Source organism: Numida meleagris, chromosome 1 (assembly GCF_002078875.1).
Source record: "Numida meleagris isolate 19003 breed g44 Domestic line chromosome 1, NumMel1.0, whole genome shotgun sequence".
NCBI lineage: Eukaryota > Metazoa > Chordata > Aves > Galliformes > Numididae > Numida > Numida meleagris.
Genome location: NC_034409.1, coordinates 65,608,576 through 65,633,178, shown reverse-complemented (window position 1 = coordinate 65,633,178; position 24,603 = coordinate 65,608,576). Strand labels below are relative to the sequence as shown.

Below are 24,603 nucleotides of genomic sequence, written 5' to 3'. Positions count from 1 at the left end.
AATGGTGCAGTGAGCAGGACTAGGGAAGTCATCCTGCCCCTGTACTCGGCACTGGTGAGGCCCCACCTTGAGTACTGTGTTCAGTTTTGGGCACCTCAATACAGAAAGGACATTGAGGTGCTAGAGCAGGTCCAAAGAAGGGCAACAGGGCTTCTGAAGGGCTTGGAGAATATGCCCCACGAGAAGAGACTAAAGGAACTGGGGCTGTTTAGTCTGGGGAAGAGGGGGCTGAGGGGAGACCTTATTGCTCTCTTCAAACCTGTGAAAGGTGATTGCAGAGAGAGGGGGGTTGGTCTCTTCTCGCTGGTGACAGGTGACAGGACAAGGGGAAATGGCCTCAAGTTGCGCCAGGGGAGGTTTAGGTTGGATATCAGGAAAAACTTCTTTACAGAAAGGGTTGTTAGGCACTGGAATAGGCTCCCCATGGAGGTGGTTGAGTCACCATCGCTGAATGTGTTTAAAAACTGTTTGGATGTGGTTCTCAGGGACATGATTTAGCAGTGGGTTGTTAGAGTTAGGGTAGTATGGTTAGGTTGTGGTTGGGCTTGATGATCTTGAAGGTCTTTTCCAACCTGAGCAATTCTATGATTCTATGATTCTATGATTCTATGATTCTGTGATTCTATGATTCAATAACAACATAACATTTCAATGTTATGTTTGTAATGCTAGTCCCTTAAATTTAAACATTTTTTGCACAATCATAGTACTTCCTTCTGCACAAAAACTGCTTAAAATTTAGATATACCTTTTCACCTTCAACTATGTATCACACATTCCATTGGTGCATAAATATTGTAAAAATGTACACTGTACAAACACAAGCAATATATTCCCAAAATAAAACTGTTACTCAGTTACTTCCTGATCATAAAATACCACAAAAGTGAAAGGATAAATTTAAATTGTGGACTATGTGATGGTAATGACAACATTCATTTCAGATTCTTCACTCTCATATTGATTACTATTTTGATCTCATGAAGAATCTCTGGAATTGAATTAAAAATTGTGGGGGAAGATATATTTATGTTACTCACAGTGGCAGTGTTTCACCCCAAGGAAGTGAGGCAGAATACACAGAATTCAGTAGAAAGATTGCAATTGATTATTTGCATATTCATTTGATATTCATATCAACCAACTTTTGTTGAAATTTGAAATGACTCTTTGCCTTTGGAGGAGTCATAGACCTAGATCTAAAAAGACTTCTGATTAATATAGAAGATGAGGAACATGCTGAAACGCAGGTCAAAAGGAAGACACACACAGAAATGTCCTCAAAGAGATGGCATTTTAAGTCTCCAGCCACCCAATATCTGGGGAGACCTGCAAGGTTCACAAGCAATTACAGCCACCAATAAGCTCAATAAAGAATTTTTACTCCAGCAATTGTGTAATGAATGAACCCTCTCCTTACAACACATCCTCTGAAGACTGAGCAGTTCTTTTGATGTTTATTGACAGTCCGTCCAGTTTCCAAATGAAAATATGGTGTTAGGATTAATAGGTTTACTTTGCCATAAACCTCTAGATTATAGATAGGAGAATGAATTAGCAATCAAATATTGAAAAGAGCAAAAGCCCAGATGGTTGAAATATACATATTACTTGCTTCTGGATTTACAGGTCTGTCTCTCAGTTTAACAGCTACTCTATCGCTACAGTTAAAATTTAGCACAAAAATGGTGGTTCAGTTTTCCTATACTGTAGCAATAGTTCTGTGATAATTCACTCCCAGAAATGGCACTCAAAGTACATATGTTTTGTTGGGTTTTTGTTACTGTATGCTTTTTAAAAAATACTGGGCTTATGTTAGAAGAAGGAATTTGTTTTGCTCTGAAGTCCAGATTTTTCATTCTAGGGAACGGTAGTATCTACAAAGTATTTAATTGAACATATCAGATGCTAGCATGTGACAAAAATACAAAACTTAGTAGGCACTCAGTCAAGAAAATATGTACAGCAAATTTCCTCGAAAGGAAAATGATACTAAGATCAGTTCTAGTTCAATGCAAATCTTTGTAAGCAGACAATTAAAAAAACAGGCTCAGCTATTTTACAAGGAAATTCATGTGTTACTACATGGCACGATTCATTTTATTTGCAAGAGGGATCAGATCCCAGAAAAGTTATCTTGACAGATCTTTTTTTCATTTCCTTCCTATTTTGCTTTCACACAATATTGTTCAAATTTTCATGTAACCAATATTCATTCTGCCATGCAAGGAAAAGTAATAGACCAAAAAATTGAAGCTCCTTTTTGTCATTCAGATCTCGTGGCTCTGTCATAGACAAGCCTGTATTTTGCAGACACATAGTGCCATGTCTGAGCACCTCACAAAGAATGATGTAGTCTTTCAACAATTCTTTTCAGGAGTTGTCTAATTTTCTAAGCGCAGAAGCCGTCCAAGTAAATTCTTCACACTGAGTCAAGAAAGCTCTATCAGAAGTGAAAATTGAGCTCAGATCTCCAAACCCCAGACATGGTGCCCTGATGTTCATCTCTCTGTGGCCCATTCTCTCAGACACATCCATTTCCTCACTTCCAAATGAAGGGTTCTGCGACATTTAACAACAACAACAACAACAAAGTTAAGTTAAAGTAAATAGCTACAGAAGACAAATTTAGGAAATCTTTCTGTCTTTTTTCTAACTGGTATGACCATGTATAACATGCTAGCATGTGGTCGCAGTGTCTTTTTAAGTTCTTTGTGCTGAGTACTACCACCACCACTTATGTGACTGGTAATGTAAACAACATTTTCTATTTAGAGATAGCTCTCCATTCACCTTCCCTCTCCCACCTTTTGTACAGAAGATCAAAGTACTGAAAATCAAAAATGAAATATGTTTCAAGAGTTATGAAAATAGGCATCTGAAATTTGATTAAAGCCTAAAATTGACTGAAGGTTACAGAGTCTTAGGGAAACAAAATTATTAATGAACCCCTACATTCAGCTGTCCATGAGCATTCTCAGAATCACCAGTTTGTCTTGGGCTCCATAGAGATCCGATAGACAGAAGGAATTCAAACTGTTCATGTACCAGAACACACAAAGCAGCAACCATGATAGAATCTGCTTTCATTAAACCCAGTATCCATTTTGATGTTAGGAACGGTAGAGAAGCAGCCTTCTGAGAGACCCGTAATTCTGTGTATAGTGATTATGCTTCTCCTAAAAGACACAAAAAAATAACCTGAGAAACGAAAACCTAAACTGTAGTTAAAAAAATGGCAATGATGGGAAAAGAGAAATATTCAGAGGTACTCAGTCTCCTAACATGGTTTCCAGAACTAGGCTTTTCAGATAGCAATCCAGACTGTAGTTACTGTGCTAGCTCTGCAATACTAGAAGGTCTCGCTTAGAATTCAGGTAGAAGTAGCACATCTTTGGGAGGAGCAGGATTATCTATGGCCCTATGAAGGAATCAAAAGTTCCTTGTGTGACTAATAGAGAAAGAAGGAGAAACTAATTCCATCCCTAGAATCCATCTTTAAAATAATTTGGGCAAATTACCCTCTGATAGTTTGTTTCTTTCTCTGGAGTCTTAACAAAGTTGGAAGCATTGACAGCGATCTTAGACCGAGACATAACATTTGGATGGCCAAATTTAGGACCTGTGCATCCAATTCTTATCCTTTGTATTTTAGACTTGCAGAAGAGAAATTATAAAGCTTAGAAAAATTACAGTCAAATTCAAATTTATAAGGTTTATTGATAAACAGATCAGGGCTTTGCCACAAGGTTTAGGTGAGCTAAAAGCATTTTAAGAAAGGGAAGATTGATTAACAGGGCTGTACTTATGGCATTGGATATTTTATGGGCATAAATAAGTTAAATTAAGACTTGGTATAATCCTACTTTTTTTTTTTTCTTTTTTTTGTCAACTAAAAATGATACGTCTGGGACACGTTACTAAAACTGACCTTCCACCTCCCATAAATCACATGAGAAGGAACAGACTCTTTTATATCCTGACAGAAAATATCTCTATAATTTCAAAGGTGACAGGAAGAATGAGAGTTTACTAATAGTAAATTTATTTTGTTAAAGACCTCATTTCACCTTATCCAATACCTATTTTAATGAATGTTTGTTAGTACATCTTATCAGATAACAGTGTCATTCTTTTAGCATTATAGACGCTAAAACTCTTTAGTTTTACAGACTGTGAATGACAAACCACTTGTCAGATAAGATGTATCTGTAACTACTTTAGATTAATTAATCACAAATCTTCATGTTTTCCTGCATTAGTTTGAAAACAAGTACTCCAGATAATACATCTTTATCACTATGGGCCACCTAGTTCTTACACTCCTTTTTTTTCTCAGGAGATTTTTTGATTTTTGAGAATTTAGAACAAGATATCTTTCTTTCTAATACTCCTTCTAAATTCAAAAGAATTGATGTTTTCTTAGAAGCCTACAACTGAAGGACCTGAAATTTAATTTTATTCAGTTCTATCCCGATTATGACAATTATGGTAACTGGGACCAATTGTTCCCCTAACCATAGTCTTTTCACAGATAATTTTTAATGAATTAATTTATAAAGATAATATATAAATAAGTTCTTAATTCTCTCTGTCATACCAAAGGAAGAGAAAGATAATGGAACATGCCTGATGTACTTATGATCATGTTTTCACAAATTTTCCTGTTGAAAATATGTGTTCCTTTTTAAAAATATTTTGCAGGTCTTTCAGATTTGGAATAAGCAGGCAGAAAAGAGAAGATGGAGAAATTTTATACTAACAAGAACACATCTTCTTCCCTGTAGAGAAGATAAACTTTGAGAAATACAAGCATAACTGAGAATGCAAATGCATGAAAATACACAAAACTTAGCTGCCATTTGGGCAACTCAACCAATCACTTTACAAAGATTGAGTTTACAGCTATTTATACAAAAGAATTAAGAAAGAAACAGTTTAAATTTTCCATCATACCTTAAGCTCAAAAATGAATACAAAAATATAGGAGCCTTTTTAAAAATATGAGATTGGAATGGGCCTGCTGAGGTATTCCATTTCCCCTTGGCAATTATAGGCAACCACATACATAATCCCTTTCATAAGCAGATCGAGTTCTATGTTAACTAAATTAGGATTTGTGCTTTATCAAATTAGGATTTTGCAATTCTTATTGGAAAGCTTTTCTGTTACATTAATCTTCTCTTTGTTACACATAGGTTTTATATTTCCAGTTAAATTATGCAGGTTGCTCCAAAAGTAATGGTTCATATTTATTTCCATGGAAACTACAACAAGGACCACAATAACACTATTTGATAGAGCAAATTCACAATTACAAAACCCAGTTTTTCTACATAGTCATCACCATTAGCTATGCATTTTTGTCAGCCATGAACAAGAGCTTGTATGCTGCACTCGTAAAAATCTGTACCAGTGGAGGTGAACCACTGTCACTGTTGCCACTGCTGAAATGCACCATCCATTGCTTCACTGTGCTCAATTCCACTGTGTGGTCTCCATCAACATTCAGCAAGCATCAATGAATGTCAGTGGGTACCATTTTTTCCACATTGAGGAATTCAATGACATGTATTTAATTCATACGCACTTCTATGTCATATGACATTCTGTCAGACTGCCCCTCTGCTGCCATCCATCACACAGCAACAGAATGGAATGGAATGTTGTCAGGAAGGTTCATCCTCTACTGCCATACCACCAACATCCTCCTCTGACACCATGGCCAACATCATAAAATAGAAGGCATTACTTCTGAAGCATGTCTTGTATAATTATTGGCCATATATATTCATCTCTTTCTCTTTGTATCGGTGGAAACAGGAGGTAGATTAATGCCTATCCCAGACCAGGTAAAACACTGGTATTTGTAGCATTCCTGCTGGATCAGGCGAGGAACATGATTACAAGTCATAAGATTTTATACAAATATTATGGCCTTTGTACAGGCATCCCCAGCTATCAACCCCAGTTCTAGTCCCACTAAGTTCTGCCTTGTAGTCATAGAATCTCTCTTGATTAATATTTTAGTGAAGCTAGAATATATCAGGAAAAAAAAACCACAAAACAAAACAAAACTGTAATCCTGATGAAGTGCCACTTTCAACATTTCAACAAATTTATTTATGACATAGCAAAGTTTTTAATAGTACCTCAGAGAATAAGTGAAATGGAGTCCAGACATGTTTTCTGAGACATCTCCTAATTCTCTGATTTTACTGTTGTTGTATTTCCATGCAGTAAGCAGGATTCTATGGGCTTCGCTGAGCAACTGAATGTACTGTTCCTTACACTGCCATTTTTATCCAGGCCCATATAAGCAAGGTCAAACATTTTTTGATAGAAGTAGTCTTAGTTCCTGTAGGAAACATTGAGATCATAACTGGCAAATGCATGCATTAAGCAAACAAAGATCACTTATGCAAAGAAATGAGAACAACTTTTTTTAATCAGGAAAAGTCAGAAAACATTAAAGACCCAATTCACTTTACGCATGATCTGTAACCAGATATTGGGTTAGTTCTACTGCTGTTTTCCTTGTGCTACTTTCAGGCATCGGGTGGAAAATGAGTGGCATGGAGATAATCCCACCAGGGAGGCTGGATTGAGAACCCGAAGATAAAAAAAAATTTGCCCCATTTCCAAAACTGCTCAAGAACATGAAGGGGGTGTGAGAAGAACTGTGATCTTCTGAGGTTAGAATGGAGCTCCAAAAGTGTAGTCCAACCCCCAAAGACCTGGTGAGCTTCTAGAGAATAAAAAAACCAATTTCTATGAGAATTTGTAAGTCTTCAAGGGCTGAAGATTATTTTTTCTTTATTAAGATCACTTTTTGCACAACCTATAAGCAATGAGTTGCATTTAGTGCTTTGAGCAAACGTAGCATTAGTGGACTGCAGGAGCAAACAGAAGTACATGGACAGACAGTGTGAACACTTCACAGAAACAGTAAGCAACTTTCAACTGAACAATTACAGAAGCCTTATGCTGTAATTGCCCTTTAAACAAAATTACACCACAATCAGGGAACGTCAAATTTGGGAGGAAGTTTATTTTTGCAAGCTGTTGAATGTGATAGTGTGTTTTTCTTTAAACCATAAATCTGCTGACTTTCATGGAGGCTTTAGGAAACTATGAAATATGCAATTGTTTCAGTGTGGGGGTTGCTGAAAAATGTCTGATATTTATCTTTAAATTATCAGTGTAACTAGGCAAGAGAGGTGGTATAGCTGGTGGGTAGATATTTTGCAGGATATAGCTAGCTGTGCCTGCATCATCCATCTATACTTCCCATTTTTCCTTTAACATTCTTAAAAAAAAAAGTCACGAGTCTCTGGATCTTAGCGGAATACTCAGATTACACTAAGAGATTTAAATGCAGGAGGAAAAAAAATGATACTGGAAGGAATTGCTTTAAGTATGGAATTAAAATAAGTTTGCTAACCTTTTGCCTGGTCCAAAACCCAGAGAGCGAATGATAGCTTTGAAGCAACAATTTGGTGCTTCTCTCTGACTCCAGGCATCCCTTAAAAGGCAATTGCAAGACGGTAAAAGTCTGAGCTCTTTGCATTTAAGTCACATTAAGGAAAGGTGAACTTGAGGAAAAAGGGGCAAACAATTTAAGTGGCACTTGGGAGATGGTGTTTTTCTTATATATTATAAGATAAATTCAGTGTTACTTTTGGAATGTTTTAGTTCTCGGGGATAAAATTCATCTTGGTAGAAAGTCAGAGGACAAAACTACCGCAGCCTCTCAAATCTACTGAAGTCCAAAGAGGCAAATTTCATCTTCCACTTCAATTATTCCTATAATCAACTAATCCACATAAATAACAATTACTAACTTGTCCTTATTTGACATTAGCATGTACTGAGCTTAATGTTTTTTTTTTACATATCAGCTTTGGCTCACAGCTGTTGTGGAAAAGGCAAGCCGTTTTTATGCTTACACCACTGACACAGAAGCTAAAGCAAAAGGGAAACAGTGCACTCAAAAACACATGGTCACAGAATAAGTGCAGCTGGAAAGAGGAAGGGCAATAAATATAAGACAGTGGGTTTTGTTCCAGCTCCTACAAAGTGTGCAAGGGATACATGGAGGAAAAGACACGACAAAACGACTTGTAATTTTTGTTCAGAGTAGTGTCAGATTAGGAAAGCACCCTACTGCTTTTTCAGGACAACAAACAAACAAACAAATAATCATCATATTCTGTTTTGATACATATATATTTTTTTTATTTTAAAATTTTATTTTATAAAGCCAAGCATAAAAAGAGCAAAACTCTAAAAATTTTCATTTCCCCCTCTTTCATACAGATCCTTAGCTGTACAGTAAATTAATGATAGCATGAGAAAACTCATCAGCATGCTGACACCAGTTTCTATAGCAAACAGCATGCAAGGGACCATGCAACTGTTACCATGTCTGACCACCTCCATACCTCCTGTCCACCCAGCCACAGCAGAACCATAGGAAGGGGCTGCCCATATCAGTCCAGGGCAAGTCCTGAACGTATGCCTCACGATTCATAGCGACAGGCTTTCATCTGTTTGGTCATCACTCTTAGAGGATTCAGTTGCATCTGAATAAGATGGAAAAAAAGTCCTTCTCAAGACCAATCATCTGTTATTTCTGGACAACTATTCTGTTATAAATTGAAATAAACGATTGTTTTTAATTATCTTCTAATGTTGTTCCCAAATCAGTTTTTATGAACCTTAGTATAAACTCGGTTATATTTACTGTAGACCAGCTATGAATTCAAATTAAATGCATATTCAGTAAATCATTTCATAATGTGACCAAAACAATATAATGTAGTTAGTCAAACTAGTTCCTATGAAGTGACCTAAAACTTTATTCAGGATTTATAACTTCTTTAAATTTGCAGTGGCATGAGTCAGACATAAAATATAAAACAATCGAATATTTTTGTTAAAAACATTTAATGGTATACTTTTCATTTCTCTGAAACAATCATAGCTATAAATTTCCTGCAGGAGACACGATTTCCCACACTGTACAGAAATTACCTCTGGGACTTCATTTTACTCCAGACAAAGCACAAATTCTTTTGCAGTGTATGTGAATATCTGTGTGTGAGAGTGCTGTTTATAATGCAATAGATTATTTAGCCTCCTGCAGTTTACAAATAATAGACGGAAGTTCTCATTGCTTCACTGCAGCGGTAGCTTTCGGAAGCAGAGGGGTAAACTTACTTACAATTTGAAGTAGGAAACAGTGTTTCATTAATTACCTTTGTCAGACCATTACCAAGAATATTTGTGGGAAAAGAAGTGCTATAACACGTAGCAGTCCTAATAATGACATGGATGATGGCTGAGACAGCTTTATTTAAGACAGTTGTTATAAGCATATTTCAGTACTGCTGCTACGGGTGTAAGATACAAGCCATCATAAAGAAGTCAACAGCAAGTCATATAGTTTTTACTACCTCTGACTCACTGCCACTCGTGACAAAACTCCTTATAAAAAGATGCTATGACTTTTCTAAAGCCAGAGACTATGTTGCAGGGTTCAGTTGCTGGCTCTGCGTCAGGGTTAATCTGTGACTTCAGTGTGTTTATCATAACCCCATCAGTAAAATGGTGACATTAACATTTCTTACGCTCTTTCTCCTTTTATTTAGTTTGCCAGCTCTTCCCAGCAGAGTCTCCCATGGAAATGACCTTCTGTTAACATATCCAGAATATCTTTTAAATATCCAAGAGAAGTGAGGAAGAACAGATTACAGATGCAGGATGAAACTCTTTGTAAATATAGAAATTTTTTCCTATCTCTTCTTTCTCAGAAGTCAGAACACATATACACACAAACCCGCATAAAAATCTGGGTAAAATGCTGCTGCTAATAAAATAATAACAAAAAAAGGGATCCGTTTCCAAGAGAGAAATAAGTAAAATTAAAATAATGTGCTAATTTTAATATATTTTCAGCAGAATAGAATATTTAAATAAATCTGTCTGTGTGAAATACAATGAGAAAACTCCCAAGAAGTCATACTAGAGTAATTAAGAAGTGAGGGAAGATTAAAATAACAAAACAAAAAAAAAATTACAAACAAAATTGAACTATAAATACATTGATACATCTGTAAATTGCCTGTAACATTTATGACACAAAATTACATCGAATTTTGTAGTTGTCACTAGCTGTAAAAACACTCAGAAAACTTTGCATAGAAATGTTAAAATAACCTAAAAATATTCTTCAGTTTGAAGAATCTTGGTGAACAGCACAAACATAGCATGGAAAGAAAAAAAAGTTTGTGCAGCCTTCAAATTGTACCATGGCTGCTCCAAAAGTAACGCCTCCTATTTTATTATGCTGGCCTACAGTGTCAGAGATGAATGTTGGTGGTAGGGCAATAGAGATTGAAGTTTCCCACCAATATTCTGTTACATTGTGTTGCTGTGTGACAGATGGCAGCAGAGGAGCAGTCTGATAAAATGGTGTCTGACATGGAAGTGCGAATGAAGCAAAGCTGTGTCACTGAATTTCTCCATATGGAAAAAATGGCACACACTGACATTCATTGACACTTGTTGAATGTTTCTGGAGACCAAACAGTGAATGTGAGCACAGGGAAGCAATGTGTGGTGTGTTTTAGTAGTGACAGCAGCAACAGTGGGTCTCCTCCACTGGTGCAAATTTTTACAAGCACAGCATGCAGGCTTTTGTTCACCACCGGCAAAAATGCACAGCTAATGGCAGTGACTATGTTGGAAAATCTTGTTTTGTAGATGAGAATTTGGTCTATCAACTAGTGTTATTGTCGTACTCTCTGTTGTATTTTCCATGGAAACAAATAGGAGGCATTACTTTTGGAGCAACCTATATATATTGACATTACAGCTTTTTCACATTGATGTTACCACTGCCTTATCATCTACCTTAGTCGAATACAAACTTTCCCAGGACATGCTGCAATAAAGAATTACAGAAATAATGAAGGCATGGTCATAAATCCAGGCAGGGATATATGCTTCTTTCCTATTGGCTATAAAAACCAACTGATGAAAGAAATATAATGTAAACTGCAGCTCTGTCATACATATTTTTAGGATGTGATGTCCTGGTCAAAGAAGGATACAGATTTGTTTATCCTAAAAAATAGAACAGAACACTGACCTTGAAGATCAGATCAAGTATAAAGTGGCCTAAAATAACAAACAAGATATATGTCATATCTTCAAGATTCATTTCTCAAGTTTATACATAAGCAACACTGGAGAGGCTGATCCTGGAAAATGACAGTGAGAATCCAGATGCCAAGAGACTGGAGGAGGAAATCAGGATGCTCGGTATATTTCAGTATCACTCACATGGAAATAAATAAATAAATAATAATGTCACATTGGATTAAATCAAAAGGCTCAGTACTAATGGTTGTATGCTGCTCTACTTTGAGTCTAACGGACTTATTCCTGGAGCAAGAAAGCCTTACCCTCGGTTGAAGGACATGAAGGCTACCAGGAGCAGTGAACTTGTGTTTGCAAAGGAGAAATCATCCCTTACCAACCTGATAGACTACTGCAATGAGGTAACTAGCTTGATGGATAACAGGAGAGCAACGGATGTTTTTTAGCTTGAATTCAGTAAGGCTTTCTCCCCCATAACATAGCCAGAGACAAATTGATGACAGTGAGTTGGATTGAAAACTGACTAAACATCCAAGCCCAGAGCTCTGTAGTCAGCCGCAGAAAGTAACAGTTGGAGGCATGTCATTAGCAGCATACTCCAGGGGTCGATATTGTGTCTGCACTGTTTAACATCTTCTTTAATGACCTATACAATGGGACAGAGTACACCCTCTGTGAGTTTCCAGCTTATATAAAACAGGGAGAAGTGGCTGATGCATGATAGGGTTGTGTTGCCATTCAGAGGGACATGGGAAGGCTAGAGAAACAGGCCAACAGGAATCTCATTACATTCAACAAAGGGAAGTGCTGAGTCCTGCACTTGGGGAGGAATAACCCTCAGGCAGCACTATATGCAGAAGACAACTGGCTGCAAAATGGCTTTACAGAGAAGGACCTCAGGGTCTTGGTGGACAGCAAGCTGACCATGAGGCAGTAATATGCCCTTGCAACAAAGAAAGCCAGCAGCATCCTGGGCTGCCATAGGCCAGCAGGTTGTGGGAGAAAGTTCTTGCTCTCTACTCTACAATAGCCAATCTGAAGTACTGTGTCCAGTGCTGGGCTCTCCAGTACATGAGAAACATGGACTTAATGGCCCAGCAAAGAGCCACAAAGATGACTAAGGAATTAGAACACCTTTCACACAAGGAGCAGCTTAGACTGCTCAGCCTGGAGGAAAGAAAGGTTTGGTGGTATCTTATCAATATGTATAACTACATGATGGGAAGGAATGAAGATAAGGCCAGACTATTTCTCAGCAGTGTCCAGTGTCAGGACAAGAGACAGTGGGCACAAATTCAAACATATAAAATTCCAACTAAATACAAAATACACATTTTACTGGGAAGGTGATCAAACACTGAATTTCATTGTCCGGAGTGGCTGTGGAATCTCCACCTTTGGAAATACTCAAAACTTGACTATGCACGGTCCCAGGCAGCCAGCTCCAACTGACCATCCTTGGGCAGGAGAGTTGGAGATCTCAAGAGATTTTTTCCAACCTTAACAATATTGTGATTCTGTAGTAGCTTGAAAGTAAATAAATCCAGTCTCCAAGAAAAACACAAATGAACAAACAAACAAGTGAACAAACAAACAAAAAACTTAGAACAACAACAAAATAGATAAAAGAGGAGAGGAATAGAATACATGACTATATGTTTTGCTTCTAAATTTTCTGCTACATCCAGGTAAGTAGTGCATAACTATTTCCTGTAAATGCTTGCTTGAGTTTTCAGGTTTTTTTCTTTTTCCAACCAGCTTGCTGGTCTTTCCATATTAGGCTTCTAGGTATAACTATGTATCTGAATTTCATTAGTGAAAATTTTAAGCTGAAGCTTAAATATTAATGCAAAACAAATTCTAAATCTTGCTTCAACAAGCAGTTTCTCTGAAACACAAGATCAGAATTAAATTAGCATAGTCAGGGATGAACAAATCTTACAGATTGCAACGAGTTGTAATCCATAAACACAGCTTGAATTCCAGTCATTTAATATCAACAAAGTTGTCATGGAGAAAATAAAATTTGTCTAAAGTAGGCACGAATTTCTGTGTCCTGGGGAAAGACCTACACAAGGAGCTGTGGTTTTGTGTATTATGTATACTTTGTAAAGTTGCAGACACATTAATTAACATCTGCCGCTATACTAGGCACAAAGGAAATATCCTATATTGTATGTTCTCCATACTTTAAAAAGTTGAAGTGACTCACTCCTGGTTAGGCACAAAACAATGGCAAATTCAGAAGAGACTCAGGAATATCTGGAGTTAAATCTAGTAGGTCACATTTATATGTTTTTAACTCCAGGAAGAAATCAACATTGTGATCACTGATTAATAAAGACTGCATTGCAATATTCATATCTGCACTGTATTCAGCTTCTTAACTACAATCAACATTTAAAGGCCTCTCCAAACATTCACATTCCCATTCACTACAAAATGTACTTTGATTTAGGCAGAAATTATCTCCATAAAGAGAAAAATCCTATGTTCAAGATTTATGACGAACTTCCACAGTGATAAGATTTGTGCTAACCCACTGCACAGAATTGTGTTTGACCCTCTGTGAACTCAAGGGTGTGTTATATTTGAGAAGTCCCAAGTCTGTGGTGGAATCTATAAAAGGCCTCTCTTTTGATATTGGTGACAATTTTAAGAGAGGAATACTTTTTTTGTTAGCTAACATGCATTACCAAAAAAAAAAATCACATTTGACCATGCTGCAGAAAAAATTGTAAAGCAGATAAGCAATGCTTTTTAACTGGAAATTCCTTGGTATGAACATGAATGGTGTGTCAGAGAGACAAGCATATGAAAGGAAACTGTCCATAACAAGTTATTGAGTCATTTAGATTAAGGAGTGCAAGTTCGGTATCCATTGCTCCATAACCTCTCTTTTTCATGATAATGAAACCAGCTGTCTGTATATTGCATATCTGCTTTACACTTCACATACTATAACAATTCAGGCCACAGGAAACAGAAGTCACAATGAGAGATGGGAACACCATTCAGGGATTTCATTCGTTGTACATTGATTTGCTTTATACAAGGCAATGTAAAACCAAATGTACTGCTCACCAGTTCACAAAGGAAATAGACACTACACCTGAACCACGCGTTCAGGTTTGTTAAAGACAGAAAAAGCAGACCCAAGGGCACAAAAGTTTCCCAGTATAAAATGTTTGGAATGGAACTAGTCATTTTTCAAAGATCATATCTGTCTGCAATAAGTTATTTTTTAGGTAATATCAGCAACCCCAAAGTGTTGGATCACATGCAGAATTTTTGAGCAACATTGTCATTCTGAACAGCGACTATATAGAATGGCATACACCTTCCATCTTCACAAATTTTCTATGATGAGAAGAATGCAACAGACCATAATGCTTTCAATAGATTTCTGGGTAGAAAATGTGAACTTGTAGCATTGAATCAGACAGAATAATCAGTGCAGAAATTCTTACTAACACCATTCTGTCAAACTGTGTTGTCAATGTACTTGTCCCATTCATCCACGAATAGTAGAGAATATGCCTGGTGAAATAATACTGTAAAAAGATCAAGTTTTAAAATGTAGCCTCTAATTCATTTACTATGTTTTCATTAAAAAAAAGAAAAAGTGGATCTGATCGTTTTCTATGTTTTGTGTAACTGAATATTCAGGCTGATGTATTACACAACACAAAGTATCAGGAATTGGCTATAGTGACTTGTCTTTACACATAATGTGGTAGTTAATCAGTACCATTTATTTTGTTGGAGAGAACAGATAGTTGTACACATAATTCTAAACAAGCAGAAACCTCTACTGTGTTCAGCTATAACAAATTGTGTAAAATCCACACTGCAAAGCTCAGGAGAAGACATCAGTAGAATCATAGAAATGTTGAGTGCAACAGAACTGAAACTCAGGGAGGCTGGAAATGGAGGGCAGGATCTCACATCACAGGCGTAGGCTTGTACTGAAGGCATGTTCTTTCCTGAGATGTTATCATAGTCCAAGCTTTAGTGGGTACAGCAGTACAGCTGGTCAGATGTGTTATAAAGATCACTGAAATTTGAAACATATTTTAGAATCGTGATGATTATATTTCCCATAGTCAGAATTTTTTGTAAGGTAATATTTTAAATGCATGTGTTGCTTCAAAAGGAAATAAATGAAACTTCAAGAAGCATCTTCATTTTGCTACTAAGTACCTAAAAAGACACTAAAAGAATCCTTTATTTATAATGCCTACCTTCTCTTGCAGAATAGCAAGATTTTGAAGTACATAGGCCAGATGCAGTTTGTACAACCGCTAAAGTTTTTCAAGACTTGTGTTCAGTTTTACTTGTGTTAAGTAAATAACTTTTACTTAATTTTAATACACTTAGCCTTTTATTCTGAAAGATGTTTATTTCTCTGATAATTATGTTTCACAATATATCTTAGAAGGGGATAGCTAAATATCCCCATTCCACAGATCTGTACATTTATGCAAATTAAAGACAAAGTAAAGGACATAGAATCACAGAATGATTTGTGTTGGAAGGGACCTTGAAGACCATCTAGTTCCAAACCCCTGCTATAGGCAAGGACACCTCCCTCTAGACCAGGCTGCTCAAAGCCCCATTTAGCCTGGACAAAACCCCATCCAGCCTGGATGGACATATGACTAACACGAAGCAGAGACTGAACTCCTTCAGAGATTCAAATGATCCCCAAGAAACAGACCTCTCAGAGTTCTAAAACAGTGATATCCAACACCAGCAATCTGCAGACTTCTTCTAAGAAATACAAAAATACTACCAAATGCTACAAGTTCTGTAGGTTTCTGTCTCCCCCGCCAACCTAAGTTTTAAAAGTTGACAGGATAAAGGGGGTTGAGAAACAGTTTATTCCTTTCTACCTTGAAACTTCTCATGCTTTGGATTTTAGATCATTTATATTTATCTTCATAGAAAAGCTGAAGCCACTCCGTTGAACTGTTTTACTTATGAGAATTGCAGATGACATCTACTTCCAGATTTTGAAAACAAACAAACAAACAAAAAGGAGCAGCAGTGAAGCTGCAGATGAAATTTAGCTAACTAAAGTTCTATGTCTAGAGGAGACACCAGGTGGAATTGATGATCTTGAATGTCTTTTCCAACCTGAGCAATTAATTCTATGATTCTATGGCACTTTCTGACTGAACACACCAGGCTGATTCCTGGTCAGTTGGTGAAAAACAAAAACACTTATTAACTCATGATTGGAGGGACCTGGACTGAAGGATGTCCTTGGTTTATGTTCTCAGATGAGCAGAGTCAAGAACATCAACTGCTTAGCAGTAAGGAGAGAGTAAATGTTTATAGTTCTTTAGCAACCGTGCCTGTAGTTCTTGAAGACATGTGCCTATGCAAGCTTATAGATGATTGCACAAATGTACTTATAAACAAGGAATAATTTTTAAATGTTGTTAAGAAGCCTTAAACTTTGATCATTTACTGCTGCTTCAGTATCATATAGGTCCATGCAAATGTATTATGCATTCCATTTAGGTTCCTTTGAACCTCCAAGGTAAGATGGAAAGGACCACAAGAAGAATATTAGCTTGGATTTCAGTAAAAATTTAACTCAGTGAGAGTGTATTAACATACTGGGTCTGGTGGGGATAGAGCAATCTTTCCACACAACAGCCCAGATACTGCTGTGCACTTGCAGCTAGAACAGAGGTGATATCACATCAGTGTTTCGGGTATTGCTAAGCAGTGCTGTCATAGCGACAAAAGTTTCTCTCTGAGTCCTCCTAAACAAGGCCAGTAGGCTGGTAATGGGCAAGAGATGGGGATAGAACACAGCCAGGACAGCTGATCTGAACTGACCCAAGGGATATCCCATATTATGTGACATCATGCTTAGCAATATAAGTTGGTAGGGGAAGGAGAGAAGGAGACTTTTTAGGAAAACATTGCTTTTTCTGAGAAACTAATATGTATATTGAGACCTTGCTTCCCAAGAAGTAGATAAACATTACTTAGGAAGTAGAGAGTATAGAGAGTATAGAGAGTATAGAGAGTATAGAGAGTATAGAGAATATAGAGAATATAGAGAATATATTGATGGTTGGACTGGATGATCTTGTAGGTCTTTTCCAACCTAGCTGATTCTATGATTCTATGATCATTTTTAACTCCTTTTGCTTCTCCTTCTGTCATTAAAATGCTCCATATCTCAATTGATGAGCTTTTTTTCATTGTGTTTTCTCCCTCTGTCCTTCTGTGGAGGGGGAGTGAGAGCATTATGGTGGTACTTAGCAGGTCATGGGATGTTAAGCCACCACAATTACCATGTAATGAAAGACATGAATAGTTCGTGCAAACAATTCCAAAGTGGGCTTAAACCAGCTCCTTCCAGTATCAGTAACAACATAGTCCTGGCAGTCCAGAGCCAGATTTCTTCAGCAGTTCATATCAGCTGTGCAGAGCTCTAGTTTATGAGTCCTGAGGTACTTAGCTTTAAGCCAGGTAAATCTAAATGAGGTGCATTTACATCTGACTACTGTGCAGACATGCTTGACAGTATAGACAAAAAGCATAATGTGTGCAATTCAGCATATTCAAAAAACCAAAATCCCAAGGAAATATACAATGGGGTCTTTCGTGGTGGAAGTGTCGATGCTTCATGTAGTGTAGGAGCTTGTAAAAGAAGGCATGCAGGTCAAAGATCAGAAAGAAACCTCTATTCACATTATCCTGAATGATAAATCTTCTAGCTCAAAGTCCCACTGAAATCATGGATAAATTAGATTGTTAAATTGAAATTACTGTTGGACATGGTGGTCAATTATTCTCCAAATACCCAGTGGACAAAAGTTTTCCAATGAAACTGCTATTTCTACAAGAGAGAGGTTAGAAGTGTGCATTATGCAGTTTAAATGCAATTGAAACAAATGCCAAGAAAAACAGTTGTGCATGCCTGACATTGGAGATAATTTGGCAAGTTACCGAAAAGTTTTACTGTGCACCCCAATTTATTGCTGTGTATACAAAGTTATCCCATAAGCCAAAAGTTATCTTAAGCTACGACAAATTTACGTTTTATGCAGAAGAAGAAAAGGTGACAGGGAAACAGAACATTTTTCTATAATAAAGCGTATGATGAGAAACTGTCTTCTACCAGAATAGAACCATTGGAATGCTTTTGTGGTAGAGAACTTTTTGTTTTGGTAAGTATTAAAGCCTGTAGGTCATCTGGAGACTGTTTCCAGCTCAGGAAGTTTTTGAGCATGTGGTTAGACCACAAAGTGATCTAAAATGCTTTAAGAAAATGTGGTTTCTTTTTCCTTCTAAATTTCTTTATGTCACATTTGTCAACAAACACATCACTGCACAAATGCCATGTGATCCCACAGCAAACTGCATTTAAGAGTTGAGATTCTGCTTGCCAACCTCATCTAAGACTCTCCTAAACCACATATTCTTTATGATGGCCAATGAATCTCTTATCACAAAGCTGCATAAGCACTCTTAGCATGCTGGTCTGAAATAATTTTATTATCCTGATAGTTCATGATTCCAAGAAGGCCAGTCATTTTTTTCATGAAGCTCAAAAGTACTGAAAGATTCCTTAACTTTTCCACCAGCAACGAGAGAGCCAGCACTGTACCATGAATGCAAGGACAAATAGAGTATTTGGCAGTGTAGTCAATGAGAGAAGATGTTCTTATCCCTCTGACTGAAACATCTGAATTGCTGTAGGTAAGACCGTCCGTGCATACGGCACTACAAGGAAGACAGCAAGAAAGCCTTTCCTCCATTTCCCACACAACTTGAACTTCATACACCTTCTGTAGTCACTACCCATGGTGAACATTCATTTTGCTAACCGCAACTATTCCAAAATTATGAGCAGGGCTTCAAAAAATTATGGGATTGAAATAATGTTAAGACTGTAAGCAAAACATCACTAGATACTGAGGTCATGGAAGCTGGCATTACTAGTGTTGATGTACTGCTTCCAGTCTGAGGTCAGGCGCAGCAAAGAAGTACATATTCCTATGGCCTGATTGCCACCTCTGTGTCAGAGAGCTTCTGAGATGAACTCTTCTCTCCAATTAGCTCCTTTAATTTTAAAAACATTTACAGAAATTGCCACTGAACCATAGCATTAAAACTAGTGATGCTAGACCTCTGAGCATAAATGTAATTTCTTTCCAGTAACAAATAAACAGAATAATGTTAATTTGTACTTGCTTATCTACTTACACCTATGTGGTGTTACACTATCTGCAGCATAAAACGTCACCTAATTTTCTCCATGAGAGGAATTTGGTTATCGTGATGTAAATTGCTAAACTAAGCTATTTATACAGTCCAAATAGAAAGTATTAAAATTTTGCTTATTCTTAGTTTTAAACAAAGAGACTGTAAAACACCAATAATTCATAGAAACAGAAAATACAGTCACTGAGCACAGGAATGTATTTTATTTCTAACCAGCTGTATAATAATTTGATGGATCCCAGATGCTGCAGAAAAGCAAGGCAAGAGCATAACCATGCAACTTATTTGAAACAGATATATATTGTATAAATTTATGCCTCTAATAACAATGTGATGGACAGAGTGAGAGTTTCAGACTGGATTTACTACATACACCAGAAACCATGGCCCTGTCAGTAAGCTGCCTGACTGGTCAAAAATGAAAGATACTTCAATATTTACTGTGGGAAAGTAAGACTTTCCCAGATAGCCTACATGAAAAAAATCCACCTATTTTCTTCCAAACTATAACAGTTATAAGGAGTTGTGAAGGAGGAACTGAATTCCTGCATTCACTCTAGATGCTTTGGGAAATGTAATGGAGTAATCTCCTCATCAGAGCTATGTAAACAGGTAAAATCCATAAACCACTTCAGATCTGACAGAGCTATATGCAACAAGAAAACATACGAAGAAGGGCAGTCGAAGATCCAGTCACATTAAAGGCCTAAGCTGGCAGCAATAAGCAGGGTAAAAAGGAGAACAGAGAATGGCAGTGGGGAAGAATGAGCATCAGTCTTATGAGAATGGAAAGTCTTCAGATTTTCACAGGGTGAACAATCTGAGAGGGAGAAACCTTTTCTTCGCCATCTTCTCTGTCTGCAGCATGAGGGGGAATTACAGAGATCAGGCTTTCCTAATACTGTACGTTTACACAATCAGTTGTGCAGCCATCTATTTGCCTGTCGAATGCTCTGCTGTTTGCAAAATCAAGCAGCTTTATCAGGAGGTGAAAACAAGAGGGAAAGAGAAAAAGAGATTTTTTGATTCATCTCCACACACAGTCTACAGTTTTATTTAAATCATTTGGAACAAAATCATACTGCTAGGCGAAATCTTAAGTTTGTCTAACCTTCAGTTTCATGTAGCTATAAAAATGAAGGGCCTTTTCTCCTGCAACACACCTTTCTAAAATTAAATAGTATCACTTGACAAGCAACCTAATGTCCCATTTAGGACTCCCCTCGGTAGAGAAACAGGTTTTTACCTACTTTTGCAAGCAGATACCTGTAGAGTTGTGGTTTCCTCAATGCAGCTATGGACACCCTCAAAGTAACTTCAACCCACACTTGGCATTGGAACAGCTACTGAAGTCATCATGCCCAGCTTCCTACTTGCTTCTCTGCCAGAGGTCACCATGAACCCAACAAGGATGATGCTGAATGGGACATGGGAAATGTAGAAGTGAAAATGTAAAGAACTTTCAACTATAAATTCTGTTTAAATGTAAAAATGAAAAACACATGGAAATCCAGTGATTACTCATTGTTGCTGTAATTTCTAGTTTACTGGGATTGCTACAAAAACTTAGTAAAAGAATTCATCTTTAGAAGGTATAATTTATAGAGCGCACATGGAAGCTAAACTATATTCATGTGTGTGTATAAGCATTTATAAATATATCTATAAGATAATGGCTGAGCATTTAAGTGAAACTATTTAAAAAACAAACAAACCAAAATAAAAACAACAACAACAAAAAGAAAACAACCCCCAAACCATAATTCAGGACTCAGTGGTTTATCTACTTTTTACTATGGTCATTTTAGCTAGGAAAATCATAACATCTATTCTTGTCATAAGTATTTAGACAAGATCGTTAGCTACTTTGTTCCAGTAAGTACTCTGTGAATAATTTCTAAAAACCTAAGATCTGAAAAGCCAAGCTTTGCCTGACCTACACCTGCCTGCAGACTGACTCTGTGGCTGTCACTGGTGATGCTTTGCCATGAGGTCTGAAAGTTCTTTCACAGCGGTTATCGCATCTGCAGGATTGCACATATTTGCTGTGTTGCACACATAAGTATTTTGTAGAATGTGCAAATCTAGCATTAAAATTTTCATGAAAGGTGAAGATAAAATGTCTCTTCTCAGATAAGAATGATAAAATAGATGGATTAGCTAAAAGGATTATTGGCAATCTATTGTACACCCTACACTTACTCATATTAGCTCTCTTCACAAAAATTATTTCCAGAAAAGATTTATTTTGAGACTATGAGTAAAATCCTCAATGGAGAGGAAAATATCTGTATATCATGCTCCAATTTTACTGGAAATCTAGCTGTGAAATATAAGAACTGCTTAATTCAGCCAGTGCACAGATACTAACCTTACAGAGAGTGATTAAGTTGGCCATTTAAGAACACAGTGTGGTGCTTTGACAGTTTTCTTTACATTGTGGTATTTAGTTTAGTTCCATACATATGTAATTTCAAGGAGCTTTATTGTTGTAGAGTTGGATCTAGAATATAAAGCACCGGGGACTTTTATGAGCCTGTCTGGACTATCTATACAAAAAAATCCTTGTAGTAGGCAAGTTTAACGCTTTACAACTTCTGAATTTTAATGAATAGGCCAGCATACATGTGTAATGCAGCCCTGTGCTGAATGGACTCAGAAGTGTTGTAATGTGTTGCCACTGGCTAAATTCTGAGGAGAAATGGAGTGGCTGAGACATGTGCTTTAGATCAAGATGATGTGGTACGCTTTCTTCTCACATCTATAGCCATTTGTTCTGGCCAAAGTATTGTGTGTAGAATACAGAGGACCAGGAAGCCAAGATGGCCAAAAATCTAGCTGCATCTAGACACTGTATTTCACAGTCACTTTTGCCTTTTTTTTCCAAGTTCTTAAATTTTTAACTGAGCAATAGCTAACAAGAATGTTCTCTTTGGTTGCTGCAGCTAAATGATCTCAATATCCATAGAACGAAGGTCCCATTTATCTCCTTCAAACACCAGGTCATCTTTTAGCTTTTGGAGTTATTCTTGCAGTGAAGTCCCAGAAAATCAAGTAAGTTAAAATCCCATTAATGTTGCCTTTTTGTGGTTTTTAGAAGTACACTGTGGCACGTTACTAGCATGTACAAAAATAATGTTTATTAATTGCCTATGAGTGTATGATATACGCGAAATTAAATATCTATGAAATTAGATACTTATGGCATACTGACCCCAACTAAAACATTTATAATTCTGTTAAAAACAGCGTTTTCTGCCTTCCAGAGCACCTCATCGTTTCCTTCCTTCTTATTCCCTCACTCAAAACACCACCTCACCTACCCTATAGCTAGTTCTGTACTGTTAAACCTGCTCACATCCACACACATACACAGACACTTTGATGGTTTAGAAAGGAATGGATTTGTTTAGGTGAACAAGCCTGAGAATATTATGTAGGTCACTCTGAAAGTAATGCCTCCTATTTATTTCTGTGGAAACTACAACAGATAGAGCACAATAACACTAGTTGACAGAGTAAATTCTCAGCTACAAAATGATTTTTCCACATAGTCACCACCAGTAACTATGCATTTTCACTAGTGTTGAACAAAAGCCTGCATGCTGCACTTGTAAAAATCTGTACTAGTGGAGGTGACTCACTGTTGCCACTACTGAAATGCACCACCCATGGCCTCACTGTGCCAACATTCACTGTTCAGTATCCAGAAGTGTTCAGCAAGTGTCAGTGAATGTCAGTGGGTGCCATTTTTTTTCCACATGGAAGAATTCGATGATACAGCCTTTGCTTCATACGCACTTCCATGTCAGACACCATTGTGTCAGACTGCCCCTCTGCTGCCATCTGTCACATGGCAACAAAATGTAATGAAACGCTGGTGGGAAGGTTCAACCTTTACTGCCGTACCACCAACATCTGACTCTGACATTGTGAACCAACATAATAAAAATAGGAGGCATTACTTTTGGAGCAGCTCTCTTATCTCTCACAGTTGACTCTGTGTGCTGACTGCGATACTTTTTAGAATGCATTCACCAGCCAAACTAAGAGATCATACTGTAATTTTATGAGGCTAATACATTTTTTCTTCTTGTCTGCAGCTGACATGTCCTCCAGAGCTCCAGAAAGTGCTGTGTGCAGGTAAACCTGAGAAGAAAGTAGGTCAAGTGCCAGTGCATTTTAGAGCACTCAGAAAAAAAAGCACTCTGTCAGGATTGCTATAAAAAATAAAAATCCAAACATCTTAAAAAATCTTGGTCTGTTTTTATTCAGATTTCTCTGATTCTAATCTCACATTAAAACATACAAACTGTGCTTTATTTCTCCTTGATCTGGGCCGATCCTATTTCAAGAACACACTCACCCCAGACCATGTAAACTCTAGGCTCACAGTCTGATTAATCTGAACTGTCTGTCCTGGTTCCAGCCCACTACACTTGTCTTTGGAGATGAATGAGGGATCATGAAGCAGGCTTCTGCCTGAGGGCTGGAATTCAGGAACCCCGCACAGTGGTACTACTTGTTGGATATGGTTGGGTGATGAGCTAATGTGCCTGAGTGAGATACGACCCCTGCAGAAAAAAATTCCCTCCTCATTCTTTTCTCTGTTTAGAATCATAGAATGGCTTGGGTTGCAAGGGACATTAAAAATCACTGAGTTCCAACTCCCCTGCTACAGGGAGGATTGCCATGCACCAAATTAGGCTTGCCCAGGGTTCCATCCAACCTTTTACTGGGACATCTTTTTTCTATGAGGGCCAGCATCTGCTGCCAAACCAGATGCTGCCCATGAGCAATCTAAGTGTGGTTTTGCCATGACCAAGAGCAGCACAGTGTTGGCAATCCAGATCCCAGCTACAAGTGAAATACAGCAGAAGGAACTGCCAAGGTGGACATTCCCAGCCTGCTATAAGACTCAGCTGCACACCAGATATAGCCCTATGGTGCAGTGATGGGATCTCTCAGGAGGTAGCATCATATGCATGGAAAGCACTCCCAGATCACTCTTCTTATTGCTCAATAAGTAGATGTCTGTGGTCTTGATTGCAAGATTTGGGCATGTAGCTCAGAGAGTATGGAAAGCCAGCTACTCCTGTTCACATCCTATGAAGATGCGTCAAAAGTCGATTGTCCCAGAAATGGGCAAATTTAGTGAACTAGCTTGGACGTGAGCAGCAGACT

The 24,603-nt window shown here is 37.5% G+C and overlaps 1 long non-coding RNA gene across 2 annotated transcripts; it reads right to left on the bottom strand.

The window, feature by feature from the left end:
• Window positions 2,880-22,932, bottom strand: LOC110395992. Of its 2 annotated transcripts, XR_002436730.1 has the most exons (4): window positions 20,686-22,932; window positions 8,445-8,585; window positions 6,153-6,358; window positions 2,880-3,179 (listed from the first exon to the last, which is right to left on the bottom strand). It is a non-coding gene; the product is annotated as an uncharacterized LOC110395992 (long non-coding RNA). The 2 variants fall into 2 exon arrangements; XR_002436724.1 differs by lacking the exon at window positions 20,686-22,932 and having other exon boundaries at window positions 8,445-10,321.